This window comes from Monodelphis domestica, chromosome 7 (assembly GCF_027887165.1).
Source record: "Monodelphis domestica isolate mMonDom1 chromosome 7, mMonDom1.pri, whole genome shotgun sequence".
Classification (NCBI taxonomy): Eukaryota; Metazoa; Chordata; class Mammalia; order Didelphimorphia; family Didelphidae; genus Monodelphis; species Monodelphis domestica.
Window position 1 is genome coordinate 18575317 of NC_077233.1, and position 20494 is coordinate 18595810.

The window sequence follows — 20494 nt, forward strand, 5'->3', positions numbered from 1 at the left end:
CTGTGAAGGGATCTCCATCTATTGTTCTGAGTTCTACCTTCTGGCAGACAGCTGGGTGGTACAGGGGGTAGAATACTGGGTTTGGAGGCAGGAAAACCTGAATTCAAATCCAGCCTCAGACACTTAGTACTTGTGTGACCCTGAGCAAGATACTTAATTACTCTTTGCCTCAGTTTCCTTATGTGTATGGGGGTAAAAGCATCTGCCTTCTGGGGTTTTTGTAAGGATCAAATGAGATCATAATTTTAAGTCATTTAGCACAGTGCTTGGCACATAGTAGGTGCTATTTGTTCATTTAAAAATACAGTCAATACTAAACAATAATAAAACCCCTACTTTGTGGGGGCTCTGCCACAATCTCGAAAATCCACATCAGGCCTTCCTTTCATACCAGAGGAAACAAATCTGAGTTTTTCTTTTTCTTTGATGACTTATTTATAGTACCTTATTGTATGTTTTGGGCTAAATATGCATTTCTGAGTTTCTAAACCTTTTCGGTGTAGTCTGTGGGCCTTTGAGTGGCATTTGTAGCTTCTGCAACACTCCCCCCAAATTCCCATTTAATTACATTTGCCGACCCAGGATATATATATATATATATATATATATCGCCCCCCCTCCCCCCTGGACTGAAAAATCTCTGGTTTTTCCAACTGGTGCTCATATAGGAATAGGGTCCAAAGACCTCTTAGCATTCTGGCTACCCTTCTCTGGACTCCCCAATTTTGGCCAGAAGGGGGTGCCCAGGACTTAAGTCAATAGTCCTGAGACAGGCTGACTAGAGGAACTGTCCTGAGTGCTCTCTCCCTCTTCCTGGGCGCTATCACTCTATTAATGCATCCCAAGACTATATGAGCTTTTTTGGTTGCCATCCCACATTTTTGGACATCCCATATTTGTTGAGGTGGTCCACTCAGATCCTCTAGATCTTTTCTCTCACAAACTGTTGTCTAACCTCATTTCCTCACCCATTACTTGTGCTATAGATTGTTTTTGAACCCATGCAGGATTTTAGATTTCTCCTTAGAAGTTACTCTGTTCGTCATTTGAGCTTACAGAGATCTATTGATTCTCTCCTGTTACCTATCCCTCTAAGCTTAATATCATCCCCAAATTGGATTTGTATATTATGTCTTCCTCTAAGTGATTGATAATAACATTGAACAGTGCAAGGGCAAGAATGGGTTCCTTTGGGTGGCAGGTAGGTGTCCTCAGTGGATAGAGAGCCAGGCCTGGAGGTGGGAGGTCTTGGCTTCAAATTTGGTATCAGACATTTCCTAGCTGTGTGACCTTGGACAAGTCATTTAACCCTCATTGCCTAGCCCTTACCACTCTTATGCTTAGGACCAATATGTGAATGGCCTTGATGTCTTCAATGTCTAATCAAGCTCTAAGCACTCCACATTTCAGTCATCTTCGAGGCCATTGGAAGGAATTGTTCTCATCTACTACTTCTGCTGGGGAAGTCTTCCCATCCCCTGAGTCACTGAGGGGTTCGAGGTCTGTCACTTGACCTCAGTCTGGTTTAGCCTGTCTTCCAAGATGGTTTTACTGGGCATTCTGAAGCCTCTTGGAGCTCCACGTGAGAGTTGGGGCCAGACAGACCCCAAAGGTGGATAAGCAGCTCTGAAAAGAGCTCCAACCAGAGCTGCTCATCCTCTCTGCACAGCCCCTACACCCAAGAAACACATACAAACAAGCTGGACCTAAGATGAACAGGAAATAATGAGGAGAAGGAAGACGCTAGAATGGAGAGGGTGGAAGAAGGCTTCCTCGAGAAGCTGGGATTTTAGCTGGAACTTGTAGGCAATCAGGGAGGCCAGGAGACAGAGAGGAGGAGGAGGAAGAGGAGTCCAGCCAGTGACTATGCCCAGTGGGTTAGGCTATGGAGGGCTCTGAATGCCAGCCGTGGCCCTGCCCCTACCTCAGTGCTATAGATGAATGGGCACAAGCTGATGGAGAGTGACTGTCCCAATCTGGAAGTTTTCAAGTTGCTTCTCCCACTCAGGTGATGGGGAAACACAGAATGTCTTTTCCCAGAAGCAAGTCCCTGCTATCTCCCATGTGGGTGCCTCTATCTTAGGAGCTCGGCTCAGGTGCCTGAGGAAGATTACACTAAAAAAGGAAAAGATGACCTATTCTGTATGTAAATGTGATACTCTTTTTGTACATAAATCTAGAAGCCAAGGGGAGCCAGGGAAGCTTTTTGAGTCCTGGAAGGACCTGCTCAGACCTGTGCTGTAATTCTGAATTTATGAAGCTTGATCCCATTGTTGTCAAAGGTGCTATTACAGCTAGCCAGTCACTTATTATACACTTAAAATGAGCAGTTGCCAGCAAATGAGGTATTGGGAAGCCAAAGAAAGCAAATAATTCTGCCTTCATAGAACAAATAGTCTTTAAAAAATTTAACCCCTCACCTTCCATCTTAGAATCAATACTGCGTGGCAAAAAATTGGGAAATAGGGATGCCCTTCAGTTGGGGAATGACTAAACAAATTGTGATAAATGATGGTGATGGAATACTATTGTGTCCAAAGGAATGATAAACTGGAGGGATTCCATGTGAATTGGAAAGACCTCCAGGAAGTGATGCAGAGTGAAAGGAGCAGAATTAGGAGAACATTGTATACAGAGACCAATACATTGTAGCACGATCAAATGTAACTGACTTCTCTACTAGTAACAATGCAATGATCCAGGACAGTCCAGGGGAATTTATGAAAAAGAATGTTATCCTCATCCAGAGGAAGAACTGTGGGAGCAAAAACACAGAAGAAAAACAACTGCTTGATCACATGGGTCGAGGGGATATGATTAGGGATGTAGACTCTAAACGATCACTCTACTGCAAATGTTAATAATATGGAAATAGGTCTTGATCAATGACACATGTAAAACCCAGTAGAATTGTGCGTTGGCCTCAGGAGGGGTTGGGAGAAGGGGAGGGAAAGAATATGATTTATGTAACCAAGGGAAATATTCCAAATTAATTAATTAAATAAAAAATTTCAAAGAATCAATACTGTGTATTGGTTCCAAGGGAGAAGAGCAGGAAGGGCTAGGCAAAGGGGGTTAAATGACTTGCCCAGGGTCACATAGTTAGGAAGTGTCTGTGGCCAAATTTGAACCCAGGACCTCCCCTCTCTAGGACAGAATCTCAATCCACTGAGATACCTAGCTGCTTCTAGAGCATACATTCTAAAGGAATTCTAATTGCAGTTGGAAAATGAGAAAAATTGGGGTCTTTCCTGTAGCTAGGTTAGATTATCTGAGGCCTACAATGTTTTTTAGAAGACAGCCCCTTCAAGGGGGCAGTATAACCATTTCTAAGCACAATTTCCATCTGTCTTTCCAAAATAAGAAGAATGAACCTCAGTGAAGGTAGATCATAAGAAACAGGAATGATGTAAGGATTACTCCATCTTGTCTGCCAAATGATCCCAGAAATCCTAAACTAGGAGGGTTTCAGAGTCCAGCTGGGCCTTTCCATGACTAAAGTATAGCAGATGCAATCCATGTGGCCCTCTCCTTAGGCCCCATCACCGGTGACTTAGAGCTGGTACCCTACAATGAAGAGGGTGGTGGGATTCTCATTCTGCAAGATGGGGAGAACACAGGTTTCCACTCTTTGTCAGGTGGAGGGCTGTATGTCTTGTCAACAAACAAGACACTGGGAGATCCTGGAGGCCGAGATGCAGAGATATGAGGGGATCCAGATTTGGGTAGCCATGCCATTGTTTCAAGAAAGCCATTTTCTGTAAGGCCAGGGTGAAGGCGTTTTTGGCCGAGTCACTTAAAAAGAACAACAAATTTATTCGTTCATTTTCTTATTCATGAATTCTTTTATTTATTCAGCAAACACTTGTTGAGGGCCTCATGCGAGAGACTCTAGTGGGGAAACATAGAAGACTCATATTAAGCTTGTGGCCCCCCTTTTCACACAGCCTATTGCCTGTTTGGAGTTTATACTCCAGTAGGGGAACTAAGATAGGGAAACCGATCACTATAATATAAGGAAAAGATGTGAAAATTCCATATCTGGGGTCCCAAGAGCTAAGGAAGTGGGGAAGAAGGAGAATTCACTACTAGCAAGGAAGAACTCTTCCTATAGATCCTGGTCAACCTACAGATATATATTTGGGTCATGGCTTATCTTTGTACCATTCCCCCACAGACCAACCCTCCCTACCCTTATTCATTTATTCAGCTGCAGGAATTATGGCTTATCTACTCATTTATCTTTTTTATAGATTGCATGAGGCAGGTACATCTGAAGGCTTTGCTAGCACACTTCTCACTGAACCTATTGCTGTGGCCTTTTTAAAAAATTGAGTTGTTTTTTTCCAGATTACACTTGGGCACATTTTTAAATAATCATTTTCTGGCATTTTACAATCCGTGTTTTCTCCCTCCCTTCCCCAAGATGGCAGGTAATATGATATAGTTTGTACATGTGTATGTACATGTGTATAATATACAAATCCATGTTTGTCATGTTCTGAAAGAAGATACAAATTGTTTACAATGGAGAAAAATTCATGGAGAAAATAAGTGAAGAATGAATGGTATGCTTCAATCTGCATTCAGACTTCATTAGTTCCTTCTAAAGCATTGGAGAGCCTTTTTTTTCTCATGGGTCCCTTGGAGTTGTCTTAGGTCCTTGCCTTGTTGATGATAATTAAGTCATTCCCAGTGGATCATCATACATTACTGTTGTTACCGTATATAGCAGTCTCCTCTCACTTTGCATCACTTCAGAGAAGTCATTCCAGACTTATTTTTTATGATCATCTTGTTTGTTATTTCTTATGGCTCAATGGTATTCCATGACAAGCATATACCACAGCTTATTTGGCTATTCCCCAACTGGTGAACATCCCATCAGGTTCCAGTTCTTTACCACCACAAAAAGAATTGTTATAAATATTTTTGTACAAGTAGTTCTTTCCCCATATCTTTAATCTCTTTGGGATACAGACATAGTAGCGATATTGCTGGGTCAAAGAATATGCACAGTTTTTTGACCCTTTAGACCTGGCCCTAAATTAATCTCCAGAATAGTTGTATCAGTTCACAGCTCCACCAATAGTGTATTAGTGTCCCAATTTTTCCACACCCCTCCAATATTTGTCATTTTCCTTTTTTTGTCATATTAGTCAATCTGAGAGGAATGGGTAGCACCTCAGAATTTTGATTTGCATTTCTCTCATTAATATTGATTTGGAACATTTTTCATATGCATGAAGATAGGTTAAATTTCCTCATCTGAGAATTTCCTGTTCATATCCTATGGCTACTTGTCAGTTGGGGAAGGCTTTGTATTCCTAGAAATTTGACTGTCCTCTCTATATATCTGAGAAATGAAGCCTTTGTCAAAGACACTTTTTATAAAAAAAATTTCCCCAGCTTGTTGTTTCCCTTCTGATCTTGGTTGCATTGGTTTTGTTTGTGCAAACCCTTTGTAATTTCATATAGTTAAAATGATCTATTTTACATCTTGTAATATCCTCTCTGTCTTGTTTGGACACACATTCTTCCCTTTTCCATAGATTTGACATGTAAACTATTCTAGTCTCCTTTGATTTGTTTATGGTTTCACTCTTTATTTCTAAATCATGTATCCATTTTTTACTTTACTTTGGATAGAGAGTGTGAAGTAGGGATCTCTGCCTAGTTTCTGCCATACTGTTTTCCAGTTTTCCTAGAAGTTTTTGTCAAATAGTGAGTTCTTCCAAAAGCTTGAATCTTTGGGTTTGTCAAAGACTAGGTTACCATGGTCATTTACTACAGAGTTTTGGATGCCCAGTCTATTGGATTGATCCATTATCCTGTTCCTTAGGCAATACCAGACTGTTTTCATGGTTGTCTCTTTATAATACAGTTTGAGATCCAGTACACTTTCCTTCATATTTTTTCATTGATTTCCTTGATATTCTTGGCCTTTTGTTCTTCCGGGTGAATTTTATTATCTTTTTCTAGCTCTATGAAATAACTTTTGGGTAGTTTGATTGTTATGGCACTGAATAAGTAATGCTATAGCCTCTGAAATAGCACATGCTTCAAATCTCCCTTTCTCCTCCACACACCACTTCAATCCATTTTCCCCATGGTTGCTAAAGAGATTGTTCTGGGCACAGCAATAGAGATTCAAGGTTTTCAAAATGTTTCAACAAATATCTCATTTTACCATCTCAACAATACTGACAGTGAATTATTATTGTCCCTATTTTACAGATGAGGAAACTGAGGCTGACTGCAATTTAATGACTGGATCAGGGTCATACAATAGTATCTGAGGTTGGATTTGATCCCAGCTCTTTATGACTCCATATAGCACTCTAGAGCTGCCTAATCTGTCTAATCTGCCACTCCTCTACTCAATAAACCCTAATAGTGGCTCCCTATTGCCTTTAGGGTCAAATGTTACCCTCTTCTGTTTGGTATTTTAAGCCATTCACAACCTGGATCCAATCTACCTTTCTAGCCTTATAACACAATGCACTGTGACCCTTTGTTCATTCTGTCATCCAGTCAAACCTGACTTCTTGTTGGTCTTCATATGCAACACTCCATCCTCCATTTCTTTGGCTCTGGAGAGATCTTCATGCCTGTAATGCTCTCCTGCCTTGCCTCTGTTTCTTAAAAGGTTTAGTTGCCACCAAAGTTCCACTCCAGTCCACCTCCTACATGAAACTTTTCTGAATAAAGAATAAAGCACCTCCCAAAATTACCTTGAATTTATTTTGTATTTATCTCACCTATATTTCTAAATATACTCGTCTCCTCCTGGCAGAATATTGGTGGCACAATCGAATATAATGAACTTTTTTACTAGTGGCAATGCAGTGATCCAGGACAATTCTGAGGGACTTATGAGAAGGGATGCTATCCATATCCAGGGAAAGAACTGTGGGAGCAGAAACACAGAAGAAAAACAACTGCTTAATCACATGGGTTGTTGGGGATATAGACTCTAAATGATCACCCTGGTGCAATTATCAATAATATGGAAATGGGTCTTGATCAAAGACACATAAAACCCAGTGAAATTGCTCATTGGCTATGGGAAGGGGCTGAAAGGAGGGGAGGGAAAGAACATGTGTCATGTAACCATGGGAAAATATTCTAAACTAATCAATTAAATAAAAATTTAAAAAATAAAAGTAAAAGGCAGTTAAAAAAAGAATATAAGCTCTTTGAATGCAAGAACCATTTAGTTTTTGTCTTTGTACCTTTAACTGCCAGCAGTGTTTGGCACAGAGCTGGTGCTTTTTAGGTACCGATGAATTGAGAAGTATTCCCCTTGAATAGGTCTTAATAATGCTTCTCCATCAATTAACCAATGAAATAAATGAAGCACTCGCTAACTACCACCCGCCATTTTGAAGAAGTTCCAACTCCTTACACTGTGTCCATAATAAGACAACAAATGAATCATCTCCAGGGGTTTGGACATCATTGGAAGCCTGCCACATGGGGTTGTAGAGTTGGCCTCAAAGGCAAGAAGATTGGAATTTAAGTTCTGCCTCTGGAACATGTCAGCTGAGTGACCTTGGACAAACCACTTAACCTATAAGTATTCTAGGTAACTCTGTACTCTTAGAGTAGGTTGTAGAGAAGGTGCCGACCTCCACTGGTGGAGGGAGTTTCCACATCTGGAAGTTCCCTATTCTGATGAAGTCACAGGTACAACCACTATCCCCAGTCTTAACTACAACAAATTAGAGATCACTCAGGAGTATATAATCTCGCATACAGACAATGCAGTTGGCTAACGACTGAGCTGAGACAGAATTGAGCAAAAAGGAGAGCAGACTGTTTACTTCTAAGGAGATGAATGATGCTCTTAATGGCGCGGAGTTTCTTCTGTATTCTCAAGAACAACACTTCCAGTGAAATGACACAGTTGGGAGGTATGGACCACCAGAGCTTTCTGAAGAAGTAGAGCTGAGAATCAGCCGACGTCAGTGGAGAGACTCAGAATGGGGGTGAGGGAACTGCAGAATATCATGAAGGGGAAACTACGTGAAAGAAATGGCGTGGATGTTATCATACTAGAGAGATATACAACCAGGACAAAAGATGAGCATTCATAGAATAAGTGGAGGAACAGTCATCTGATCATAGGATCAGAGATTAGAAAATGGATAGAGGTCAACTCCCTATATGAGGAAACTGGGGCGCAAAGGTTAAGTGACTTTCCCAGGGTCCTACAACTATTAAGTATCTGAGGTAGGATTTGGACTAGGATCTTTCTGACTCCATGGTCCTCCGTGTTATCCCTTATTTTACTGCCTCATCCTTGGGGGCCCATTGGTATATACCAAGATATAGCAACAAGATGAGAAGAAAGCTCTCAGCATGATATGAGACGGCCTGGGAAGAAATGGACAAGAGTGGTCCAGGGTGGGCTGTCATGGATGAGTGGTAAGCTGCAAATTGAAGGGGGGACCCATTTGGAGAAGATCCCAGATCCATCATAGTAGCCACAGTTAAGCTTTGCACTGGCTGCCCATCTAACTGGAAGTCAGAAGATGTGACCAACAGTTGGCATCCAGAGAACTATGATGCTCAACAAGAATTATAATAATACCTGGCATTTGTGTCATGTTTTGAGGCTTGAATAGCATGTTAGAAACTTCTTTTTAAATTTTAGCTGCCTAACAAGACTGTCAGGTAGGAATTTCAGGTTCCTATATCCCCATTTTACAGATAAGTGACCGAAGATCAGAAAGGCTGCTTTTTTGCCAGTGATCACACAGATAAAGTTCCTTGTTGTTTGTATAATATTGGATAGGTCACTTAGAGCTAGAAGGGGCCTTAACAGCCACTGAATCAAATACTTTCATTTTACAGATGAAGAAACTGAACCAGAGAAACTGCACATGACTTGCCCAATGCCACGTGGCTAGTAAAAGCCCTAGCAGCTAGGTCTTCTTGTCTCCAAATTGGATCTCCTATCCACTGTGTTACATTTGGGCTAAGTTTCCCCATGGCTAAACTGAAGGGTAAAATCATGTCCCTAGAAAGGGCTACTGACTGAATCGGTGACAGAAATTCTTGTGAGAGAGATCCATGTGGTCCCTGAGATTCTTTGGAAGAAAGACATGGAGAGAGAAGGCACACGTGGAGAAGCTGGCTCATCATTTCCCTGCGTTTGTTCCCTAGAGTCTGCTCCAAAGGACCTCCTGGAGTGAGGCTAGTTCCTCCCTCTCCGAGTGAGCTGCATCTCATCTGGCTCCCAGCTGTCGAGTTCCTCCCTCTTGTGTATTCTCCGAGATATCCTACACAGTACAACTTATCCATATCCAAGTAAACATAAATTGATGTTTGCTTGCTGGGTTTACAACTGGCTCGACTTGCTAAGTGTTTGATATTTGTAATGGTCTTTCTGGTAAACACTGTTTGATGGGAAGGAGCTAAGCTGTCGGGCATTAATTAGCCAAGAGTTAACATCTCCCTTCAGAGTGATCAGGGCATCAGCTTTCCTTCTCGCCTCTGAACATTGTACCCCAGACCAGAGATGTTTGAGAGATGAGATCGGTAGAATTCGAGCTCGATACTATTCTGAAAGATGGGCAAAAGGAGGCGCAAGCACCCAGGCATGGTCCTTCTCCAGCTCCCTTTAAGGAGGAAATCATCTTCCCCCTGGAGAATGGGGGGCCAGATTCCAGAGATATGGACCCATACTACATGTGAATTATAGCAATACATTTCAATATCTCTGATGGACAGAGCCAGGGCCACACATATCTTCCAGAAATGAAAACAAACAAATAACCACATAGAGGGCTGCGAGTTGCCTCAGGCTCAGTGGATTGAGAGCCAGGTCTAGAGACAGGTCAGACCCTTCCATATTTCAAAGTTCAAATCTGATCTCAGACCCTTCCTAGCTGTGTGACCCTAGACAAGTCACTTAACCTCCATTGCCTAGTCCTTACTGCTCTTTTGCCTTGGGACCAATACACAGAATTGATTCTAAGATGGAAGGTGAGGGGTTTTTTAAAACACCATACAAGTTGATTTGGGGGATAGAGAGGTACTAATCACTTGAGGGGCTTCATGGCCCTGGAGTTGGGTCTTAAAGGAAATACCAGGTCCCCTCTCCTGGTTCCCTGCCTTTGCATGGTGCATTTTTAAAGAATAACCTTTACCTTTGTAAAAATTAAAATTTAATCTCAAATAATAAAAAAAAAATTTTAAGGGGTTTATCAAATGATCATTAGAAATCAAGGAATAAAGAGGATCCAAAATAAAAACAACGTGCCCATGGCTGATCAGCCATTCCAAAAATCCCCATCTTACCACCATCACTGCTGATTGCTGCATCATGCCAAAAAGAGCGCGGGAGGAATTACAGCCAGTTAAATACCAATAATGTGATCTTGCCAATGTGGAGATGCACGAGAGATTATAGGGAATTTGGGGAAATACTAAGGACTTCTGGGGAATGAAGTCAAAGGTTCAAAATCTCCATTTATATCCCTTCCATCTTAGAATTGATACTAAGCATCAGTTGCAAGGCAGAAGACTTAATGGGATAGGCAATTGGGGTTAAGTGACTTTCCCAGGATCACCCAGCTAGGACTGCATGTTGGTTCTAAGGTATAGAATCCCCTCCCACCTGATCCCTATCTCTAGAGTCCCTAGTCTCCATCAAAGCACATCTCCCTCTTATTCACTGCTTCTCCAGATCCTGATTTTCCTTCAAGGCTTAGCTCAGTCACTGTCTCCTCCAAGAAGTCTTCCCAGATTCTTCCAGTTGCTAGAATTCTCTGCCTCTGGCACCAAGACCTCCTTTTTCTATACGAAGGCTTTCCTGATCTCAACCCAAGTTGTTCATGCTCCCTCCCTGAAATTACTTTTTAAATACCGGTATCTCTTCTAGATCCCTGTTATAGTTTCAATAGATCTCAAGTCGGGATAAGAAATGAATTGGGAATTTGGGGGAGTTTTGCTGACAATGACAACAAAAAAGTTTGGAAACTATATAGACTAGGACCAAATACTTAACCCAACTTTACAATAAGGTACTGAAAAAACAACTCGGACTTCTTCTCTGTTACCAAGGGAAAGGCAAAATACTTCATGCAGAATTTCCAGATGGTGGGGATGCCACATCCCTAATCACCATCATGTGGAAGGGCCACATAATCTGTATTTGCTCATCTGTGTATGTGTTGTGTCCTCTCAGTGGGGTGGAGCTGCTGGAAGACAGAGCCCCTGCCTTGTTTTTTGCCTCCTTACTCCCAGTATCCAAGCACAGTGCCCAGGACATAGTGGGTGCTCAATAAATGCTCGTCTGGCAGATTCGAAGTGAGGGTGCAGAACTGGATGATTCCTTCTGTCTTTTCCAGCTCTACTATTCTGTGCCATGTCTGTTGTCTAGAGCATTTCCCCATGGAAACCTTCCAAGGTTTGCTCCCCAGCTAAGCCACCAGGAGCCTAACCCACAATGCTCACACAGCACTCTTTCAATTTGGGCCACTGAGAACCACCCACTGGTCCCCTCCTCCCTCAATTATCTGTTGGCAAAAAGGAAATCCTCCCACGACCAGCTCCAGTGGCTGTTAGCATGGAACAAAGGTGGTGTGGGGGGCCATCCTACCTGTCCAGGGCACTGGGCAGAGGCTCCATGCTGGGTCTGTAAGTTGCAGGGGTAGGTAGGTAGGGTACCTATTCAGCTTCTGTGGTCTCAAACATCATGAACTGAGAGGCTGAGTGGAGTAGAACAAGGAGGTGGAAAACCATTGAACTGCAATGATTTCATGGATCCTTTTGGTCTCCAGTCTCCCAGTTTGCATGGGTCCATTTTTCAGCTTTTAGAGCAAAAGTAAGATCAGGGTCAATGCTCCAAGAATCTTTGAGGAATAATTAATATTGAGGCCAGTTTCAGCTATGGTCCTGAGTGCGAATCCTGATCATAGTCCACCTGTGTGACCTTGGGTAATGAATTGAATTTCTCTGAGCCTCAGATTCTTTTTCTGTCAAGTGAAGGACTCAGCCTAAGTGATTTCTAAGATCTTTTCCTAGTCTAACATTCTACAAACTAGTGTTGATAGTAATAATTTTCTCTTTTGTTGGGTAGGAATCATTTTGTTTTATAGAAATTTGTTATTGCAAGATTAATTAATTCTTTCATTGACTATCAGTAGAGTCCCGTGTGAAGGGCATCATGCCCATCTCTAGGGGGTTCTGAGGACTCTAAAAAGATAGCAAAAGGAAATCTCTGCTCTTAAGGATCTTGCAGTCTAGCAGGGTTTTAAGATTTGCAACATAATTTCTGTACAGCAAGTCATTTGAACTTTTCAGGAATCCTGAAGGAACTTTGGGTGTTAGTTATTGTTATCCTCATTTTACACGCTGCACTTCCCCTGGGCCACCCCAGGCCTTGTAAATCTTGAAATCTCTCAGACTTGTGAATGTTAACAATTTCCCCATTGGGGAATTCTTAATTGGAACAAATTCCCTACTGAGAAACATTCCCCATTTTGATGTGAGAACTCGCCAGGATCAGAAATGGGAGGACCTCTACTCCAACCATACTTAAGACTGCTTTAGGACAGAAAACTCCTTGTTAAACAATGAAAGTACTTGGACCCATGCTTATAATAAGGCAAGGAGCTCTTTGAGCCAGGCCTGTTTTTAGAATTGATACAATGGGATGCTAGGTACTTAAAAGGGTCAGGCAAGTTTTCTCTTGATGAGATTAGTTGACTCAGCTGTGTTTTCTCTCATTCAGACTTACTGAGGAGATTGGTCGACTTAGCAGGAATTTAGATGGGCAGTCCTTTGGAAAGCGTCTACAGTGATTGGTAGATGTAGGGACTTAGGGGAGGTGACATGGGAGAAAAACCCCTATATAAGAAAAAGCAGAATCTCTTGAAGATATCCTTTTGGAGGATCTCTGATGAGGATTGCTTGGGAAGAATCTCTTGAGAGAGGCTCTGGAGAAAGGAAGCTCTTGGAGGACAATCTCTAAGGAGGACTCCCTGGAGCTCCTCTAAGGGGACTCTGTCCCTCTGGAGGCTCTGGAGAGAGGCCTTTTGGAACAGTCTCTGGCTGGAAGGCTCTCTGGTGAAGTCAGCTGAGATGGAGCTGGCCTGGTGTCACTAGAATCCTTGTTTAGGCAGACCTTGTGGTGAGTGTTAAAAGACTGACTGACTGATTTTCTCTCTTAAGACTCAGGTCTAGGCCATATTGGCTTGAGGCCCTTCATAATTATTCCTTTCCTACTCTTTCTCTCTTTCTCTAATTCCTCATTATATTATTAATTAAAAATCTCTATAAAACCCAATTGACTTGGGTATTTAAATAATTGGGAATGTTTCCCTGGTGACCACCTTATATTTGATTTAAAAACCAAGACACTGTAGTGAAACATATTTTCTACGGTCAAAATTACTCACCCTCTCTTATATCTATCACAATTTATATCTTCCACTATTTTAATCACTACAGTTTAAGACCTCAATCATTTTAAATCTCACAGCCTGGAGGCTCTAAAGGGCAGTTGTTATTGTAAGACCTAGAAGTAATTCTTATAGTCTGTATTTCAAGCCCCCACCAATGTGTTTCCCTTTAACATTCAGCCAGTAGACCTGCTTAGCTTGTATTTTAGGTATTTATTAAGATGGCATGGTAAAAATGAGAACTACAAAGCATTCTCCCTTAAATCGAGGGTGCACTCTGCCACAAATACACACAAAATCCTTGGGAAAATGGAAACAAACTGAAAATACTATGATAGTGAGGCAGATGGATAGGGAACACAGATAGCCCAGGCAATTGTGCCCCTTCACTTCTCATGTCCTGAAGGCATTCCCTGATGGGCATAGCATCTTCCCTAGAGAGGCTGCTCAGCTGGGCTTGTACCTCATGGATTATGGAATTTTTGCAGGGAAGATAACAGTAACAGTAATAACAATAATGATAGCAATTGCTATCATTTCTGTGGTATCCACAGTGTACCTGGCACTGTGCTGAACACTTTGAAAATATTATTTCATGTAATCCCCCTCCAAAAATACCTTGGAAGAAAGGTGCTATTCTATTTATTTTACAGTTCAGGTGGTTAAGTGGTTCAATGGATAGAGTACCAGCCTGGAGTCAGAAAGGTTCATCTTCCTGAGTTCAAATCTAGCCTCAGAGACTTACTTGCTGTGTGACCCTGGGCGAGTCACTTCATCTTATTTACCTCAGTTTCTTTATCTGTAAAATGAACTGGATAAGGAAAGCACTCCAATATCTTTGCTAAGAAAACCAAATGGGATCACAAAATGTCTGAACAACATAGATGAGAAAGCCTAGGAAGACAGAGAGGATCACACAGCTATTAAGTGTCCAAAACCAGATTTGAATTTATTAAGCCTTCCTGACTCCAGGTCCAATCCTCCATTTATCCATTGTGCCACCCAACTGCCCAAGGTCTCTCTGAGGGATTTATGGGACTTACTCCTCTGTGCATAACTCTAGTCTCCACCACCTCCAGCTTCAGATTAAGCTGTGATGCTCAGATGGGATGCTCTTGTACTCGTTTTTTTAAACCCTCACCTTCCATATTAGATTAAATACTGTGTGTTGGTTCCAAGGCAGAAGAGTGGTAAGGGCTAGGCAATGGGGGTGAAGTGACTTATACAGGATCACATGGCTAAGGTCAGATTTGAACCATCTAGCTGCTCCCAACTCCCATTTTTTAAATTTATTCTTTCAGAAAGAACAGAAACTAGAGATGGAAGGTGCTAGGTTCAAATCTGGCCTCAGTCACTTCCCAGCTGTGTGATCCTGAGCAAGTCACTTATCCCCATTGCCTAGCCCTTATCATTCTTCTGCCTTGGAACCAATACACAGAATTGATTCCAAGACAGAAGGTGAGGGTAAAGAAAAGAAAGAAAGAAAGAAAGAAAGAAAGAAAGAAAGAAAGAAAGAAAGAAAGAAAGAAAGAAAGAAAGAAAGAAAGAAAGAAAGAAAGAAAGAAAGAAAAAAGAGAGAAAGAAAGAAAGAGAGAGAGAGAGAAAGAGAGAAAGAAAGAGAAAGAGAGAGAGAAAGAGAGAAAGAAAGAGAGAGAGAAAGAGAGAAAGAGAAAGAAAGAGAGAAAGAAAGAAAGAAAGAGAGAGAGAAAGAAAGAGAGAAAGAAAGAAAGAAAGAAAGAGAGAAAGAAAGAGAGAAAGAAAGAGAGAAAGAAAGAGAGAAAGAAAGAAAGAAAGAAAGAAAGAGAGAAAGAAAGAGAGAAAGAAAGAGAGAAAGAAAGAAAGAAAGAAAGAAAGAAAGAGAGAAAGAAAGAGAGAAAGAAAGAAAGAAAGAAAGAAAGAAAGAAAGAAAGAAAGAAAGAAAGAAAGAAAGAAAGAAAAAAAAGAGAGAAAGAAAGAAAGAGAGAGAGAGAGAAAGAGAGAAAGAAAGAGAGAAAGAAAGAGAGAGAGAAAGAGAGAAAGAGAAAGAAAGAGAGAAAGAAAGAAAGAGAGAGAGAAAGAAAGAGAGAAAGAAAGAAAGAAAGAAAGAGAGAAAGAGAGAAAGAAAGAAAGAAAGAAAGAAAGAGAGAAAGAAAGAGAGAAAGAAAGAGAGAAAGAAAGAAAGAAAGAAAGAAAGAAAGAAAGAAAGAAAGAAAGAAAGAAAGAAAGAAAGAAAGAAAGAAAGAAAGAAAGAAAGAAAGAAAGAAAGAAAGAAAGAAAGAAAGAAAGAAAGAAAGAAAGAAAGAAAGAAAGAAAGAAAGAAAGAAAGAAAGAAAGAAAGAGAAATACTTAACCCAGGACTGACAGAAGTCTCCCTAGTTGTTTTCCCTCAGGGGCCTTTCCACTTTGAGACTTGCCACCTCCTAAGCAAGAGAGAGAAGAGAAGAATCATCTCAGCATTAACGTTTCCTTTCAACAACCTTTCCAGGTTCAGGGTCCGATCCCCATTGTGGGAGACGGACGTCTACCTATTTTCATCTTTGTACTTCTAGGATTAGGAGGTGATCCTTGGAGTTCAGAAGATCTAACTTCGAATCCTACCTTAGACACACACCACATGGGTGACTACTCGTAAATTACTTGGTCCCTTAGAACACTGAGCAGGACGATTTGGTGACTGGACAGTCCATTTCAATATCTTCATCTCTGTAGACTAGAACAGAACCAGTCATCGACCATTGGCCCAATAATCACTACAAAGCTTGAAGGTTCAAGTTTTATTCTTTTAAGCTAAGGGTCTCTTCTTGGTCCACACCAATCTGTGTTTGGGGAAAAGGTCAAGAAAGGGTCCTTTTCCAGAGCAACTGAGCCCTTCGAAGCTTCTGTGTGCTTTACAGGGACAGAATGATTCGCTCACATCCGAAGGGGCTCACCCTCGGAAAAACCAAATCTTTTATTCCTTGAACATGTTCCTTGGAATCGGAGAGTTTGCTGGAGACCAAAAGGGTTGCAACCTTACAAAGAAATGAGGAAACTGAGGCTCGAGTCAGTTAGGAAATTCAGTGCCCAGGGTTACAAAGGAGATGAGCCTCAGAGGCAGATTTCAAGCTCCATCCAGAGCTGAAGGCTCTCCCTCCACTCCATTGTTTGGTCCCCATTAGCCTCCCAAACATAGTTACTTTAGTTCGGAAGTCAAAATCCTTACGTACTTGTTGTATGTAGGCAGCTCCTGGCATGGAGCCATAGTATGTAAAACCGGTCGAACTGGGTGACAGCCACTTTGAAAACAAACCCTGGAGGGGGTATCATGATGCCAAAGAAGAAGCCCTTGTTCTGTAGACAGGGGACCCCAGATTGCAGGCTCACCCCCGCCAATGGCTGGGGAGTAAGTCACCCCATACTCTCTGAGCCTCAGTTTCTACATCTGTAAAGTCTGGCTAACAATATCTGCCTTGCCTAACTCTCATAGTTGTTGGGAGGATCCCATGACATGATGGGTCACAAGAAATTTCGAAAACTGCAAAGAGTTACCTAAGTGCTAAGGCGGGGGGAACTCCCCATGCAAAACTCCCTTCTTGGGCACAGATCAGCACCTTAGATGTTGCTAGTCATTTAGCACTTATGAATTCATTATTATTCCAAAAACCAGAGATCTAGCCCTGGAGGAATCCTCTGAAGCTGGCTAGTCCAGCCTCCTCATTTTACAGTTTAGGAAGTCACTGGAGTCAGCGGAGGAGATGTAACTTGTTCAAGGTTGCCGGGGTTGTAGAGAAATTCCCTCAAAGAATCATTTCCAGGTCCTTTCTATTTCTTTGGGTACCTGTCTATCTTCCACAAAGAGAGTAAACTCCTCGAAGGCAGGGACTGCTTTATTTTCATCTTTGCATCCCAATAATTGGGAGAGGCCAGCCTTAGAACTGGGGAGATCTAGGTTCGAGTCCTGCCTCAGACACAAACTCTCTGTGAGTAAATTCCTTAGCATCTCTCCAAGACCATCAGTTACCCACAGACCCATGTGTAACTGGAAATCTGTTACCCTAAAAACTACATTTCCCAGGAGTCCACTGACTTGTTGTTACATGCTGATATAGACTGGGGGAATATATTGGGTGGGATTCCTGGTCTCACTCTCTTTGCTTCCTGTCCTGACTGTGGTGGAGCAGGGTTTTTGAACAGGTAGATTAGCCATGGGCACGTGGTTTTATTTTGTTACCTTTTTATTCCTTTATTTCTAATGATTATTAATAAATCTCTTAAAATATATTTTAAATTATTGCAGATTAATTTTAATTGTTACACCCATCGTTGGTCTCCTGCCAGTGGAGCTGACTTCGGCACCTCCCGCTCTCCCACTGTGATGAAATCATGAATCCAGCCACCCGCCCTCCCGGCCCCCCGAAACTTGGTGCCTAGCCAAGTGCCTTAAGTGCTCTGGGAGTCCTGGTTTGATGGAAAGGGTCCAGGTGCCCAAAGTGGATCTTCCTCATTGATCCAGCAAGTCAGCAGAGTATCTGTGGAGGAGGGAAGGAGAGGAAGATTCACAGAGAGCAGAGTTCAAGATGGCCTCAATCCACAGCAGATCCAATACCATGCCAGAGGAACCCTCCCTGGCCATGCGGATGGCTGGTTCCTCTTGGCTACGTGATAGGTAGAGCAGAGATCTATGGAGTCAGACAGGAATCCAGAATCCATAGAATCCAGTCCCATTATTTTGCAGATGAGGAAACTGAGGCCCAGGGAAGTCCAGTGACTTTCCCAAGCTCCTACAGGGTGGCAGTAGCAGAGACATGATTTTAACTTCGGTCCTCCTTTCCTTCCTTTGTACTGTAGCTTGGATGCTTACTCCAGAATCCTGGCTAAGCTCTGGTAACTTGGGGGCTTTGGTGCCTCCCTTGTGCGAAGAGAGCAGATCAACAAGGAACAGAAAACATGTGTTCAAGACAACCCAGTGATCAGAAGTGGGAAGTGTATTTATTGTACCTCTTTCTAAGGGAGCTGTTTCCATGGAGACACCAACGCATTGAGCACACACTGTGTTCTGTGTTCGCTGCATCCATAACCCTGGAGGCCAGTCTGTTTCCGCTGAATTTATCGTCTGTTCAGAAAATGGTGCCTGATGGAAATAGAGCTCTGAGATGATTTTGTGCTCCCACATAGGGCTCACCTGGTCTCTGGCACACAGAAGGTATTTCACTGGTGCTTGAATCGGCCCATCATAGGGACTTGGGACAGATCTTAGAAGTCATTCAGTCCAACCTTTTCATTTCACAGATGAAGAAACTGAGGCCCGAGTTCACAGAGGTAGACTTATTAGAACCTAGATCCATTGCTTCCAAAAGGAAGGGAAAGGGATAGTGTATAGATCTTACTAGGTGCCGAGCACTGTGTTAAGTGCTTTATAAATATCTCATTTGAAACTCCCAATAACCCTGACAGGTAGGTATTATTGTTTCTCTCCATTTTACACTTGTCCATGGTCATATAGTTCCTAATGAGGTCAGATTTGAACCCACGCCTTCCAGACTCCGGGCTCTATGCTCTATCCATTGAGTCACTAGCTACCTCAAAGCCTACACTCTTTCCCTGACCCGCTTTCCATCCCTGTCTGTGACCTTCCAGTTATCACAGGGCTCCAGAACCTCAGGGGGATCTCAAAAACCCAAAATATGAAGCTGAAGTCTTCCCTTTGTTAAACTGGATGGATTAGGAGGCCCAAAGGTTTTGTAAGGTATCACCTGGCATGCATCTTGGAAAGGTCTATTGGGATCCTAGAGTCCCTTTCAGGCTCTCATCAGCTGAGCTGAGGCAGGTGACTTGGAAGACTGGGGCTGATAACTTTAAAAACTGTCAACATGGAGATCTAGAAGTCCCCAGTTTATTTAGTTTGGGTGTAGAAACCCCAGGTTTTGACCTTGTCACAGGAGAGGTTTCCCCCTGAGGGAAGGTCCCTCTTCACCAGACAGTGAACTTCCTGGTAGTTTGGGTGGGAACAGCTAATCCCATCCTATATTGAACATCCCTTTTGTCCCAATGGTTTCTCCCCCTAGGCTAAGGTCCATGACCAAGGTGACCCAGCCCTGGGCTGAGTCTTTCCCTTTTGTGTCCATTGTGGGGCATCAGCCCCTCACTATTATTCCTGTCTGGAACTTCTCATTTTCCTTTCTTACCATTGTAAAGTCAATCAACTGTCCCTCTAATCCTAAAGCCCCCAGGACACCTAGAGTGGTATATAGGTTCCCCAAGTTCTTTTGTTCCTTGTTCTTTAATAGTTCTGTGTTTTTTCTAGTTGACATAACAAACAAATACAAGATGAGAGGAAGGAAGGAAGGAAGGAGGGAGGGAGGGAGGGAGGGAGGAAGGAAGGAAGGAAGGAAGGAAGGAAGGAAGGAAGGAAGGAAGGAAGGAAGGAAGGAAGGAAGGAAGGAAGGAAGGAAGGAAGGAAGGAAGGAAGGAAGGAAGGAAGGAAGGAAGGAAGGAAGGAAGGAAGGAAGGAACAAATGTCAACTAGAAAAAACACAGAACTATTAAATAGTCAAAAATCACTCTTTAATCAAGGGAAAAGGGGTTAGCGCTACTAATACAACAACAGAGCCGCTTTCCAAGACTGCACAGAGTCAAGACGCCCTGGTCACCAGCCCCTGACACAAAGAAAGGAAGAAAGGAAGGAAGGGAGGGAAAGAGGGAGGGAGGGAGGAAGGAAGTGTCAACATGGAAATCTAGAGATCCCCAGTTTATTTAGTTTGAGTGCAGAAACCCCAGGTTTTGACCTTGTCACAGGAGAGGTTTCCCCCTGAGGGAAGGTCCCTCTTCACCAGACAGTGAGCTTCCTGGTAGTTTGGGTGGGAACAGCTAACCCATCCAATATTAAGCATCCCTTTTGTCCCAATGGTTTCTCCCCCTAGGCTAAGGTCCATGACCAAGGTGACCCAGCCCTGGGTTGGGTCTTTCCCTTTTGTGTCCATTGTGGGGCATCAGCCCCTCACTGTTATTCCTGTCTGGAACTCCTCATTTTCCTTTCTTACCATTGTAAAGTCAGTCAACTGTCCCTCTAACTTCAAGCCCCCAGGTCACCTAGAGTGGTATATAGGCTCCGCAAATTCTTT

The 20494-nt window shown here is 42.5% G+C and overlaps 1 protein-coding gene across 2 annotated transcripts in view; it reads right to left on the reverse strand.

Moving 5' to 3' along the window:
- The window catches only part of DNASE1L3 (deoxyribonuclease 1 like 3), a 58470-nt gene that overhangs the window by 26079 nt on the left and 11897 nt on the right, over window positions 1–20494 (reverse strand). Inside the window, exon 1 of one of the 2 annotated variants that reach the window (XM_056804287.1) lies at window positions 15746–15767. The exons of the other annotated variant lie outside the window; for it this stretch is intronic. The gene's annotated coding sequence lies outside the window, so the exon portion shown is untranslated. Of the gene's footprint in view, window positions 1–15745; window positions 15768–20494 lie in introns of those variants that run through there. 2 annotated transcript variants of the gene reach the window in all.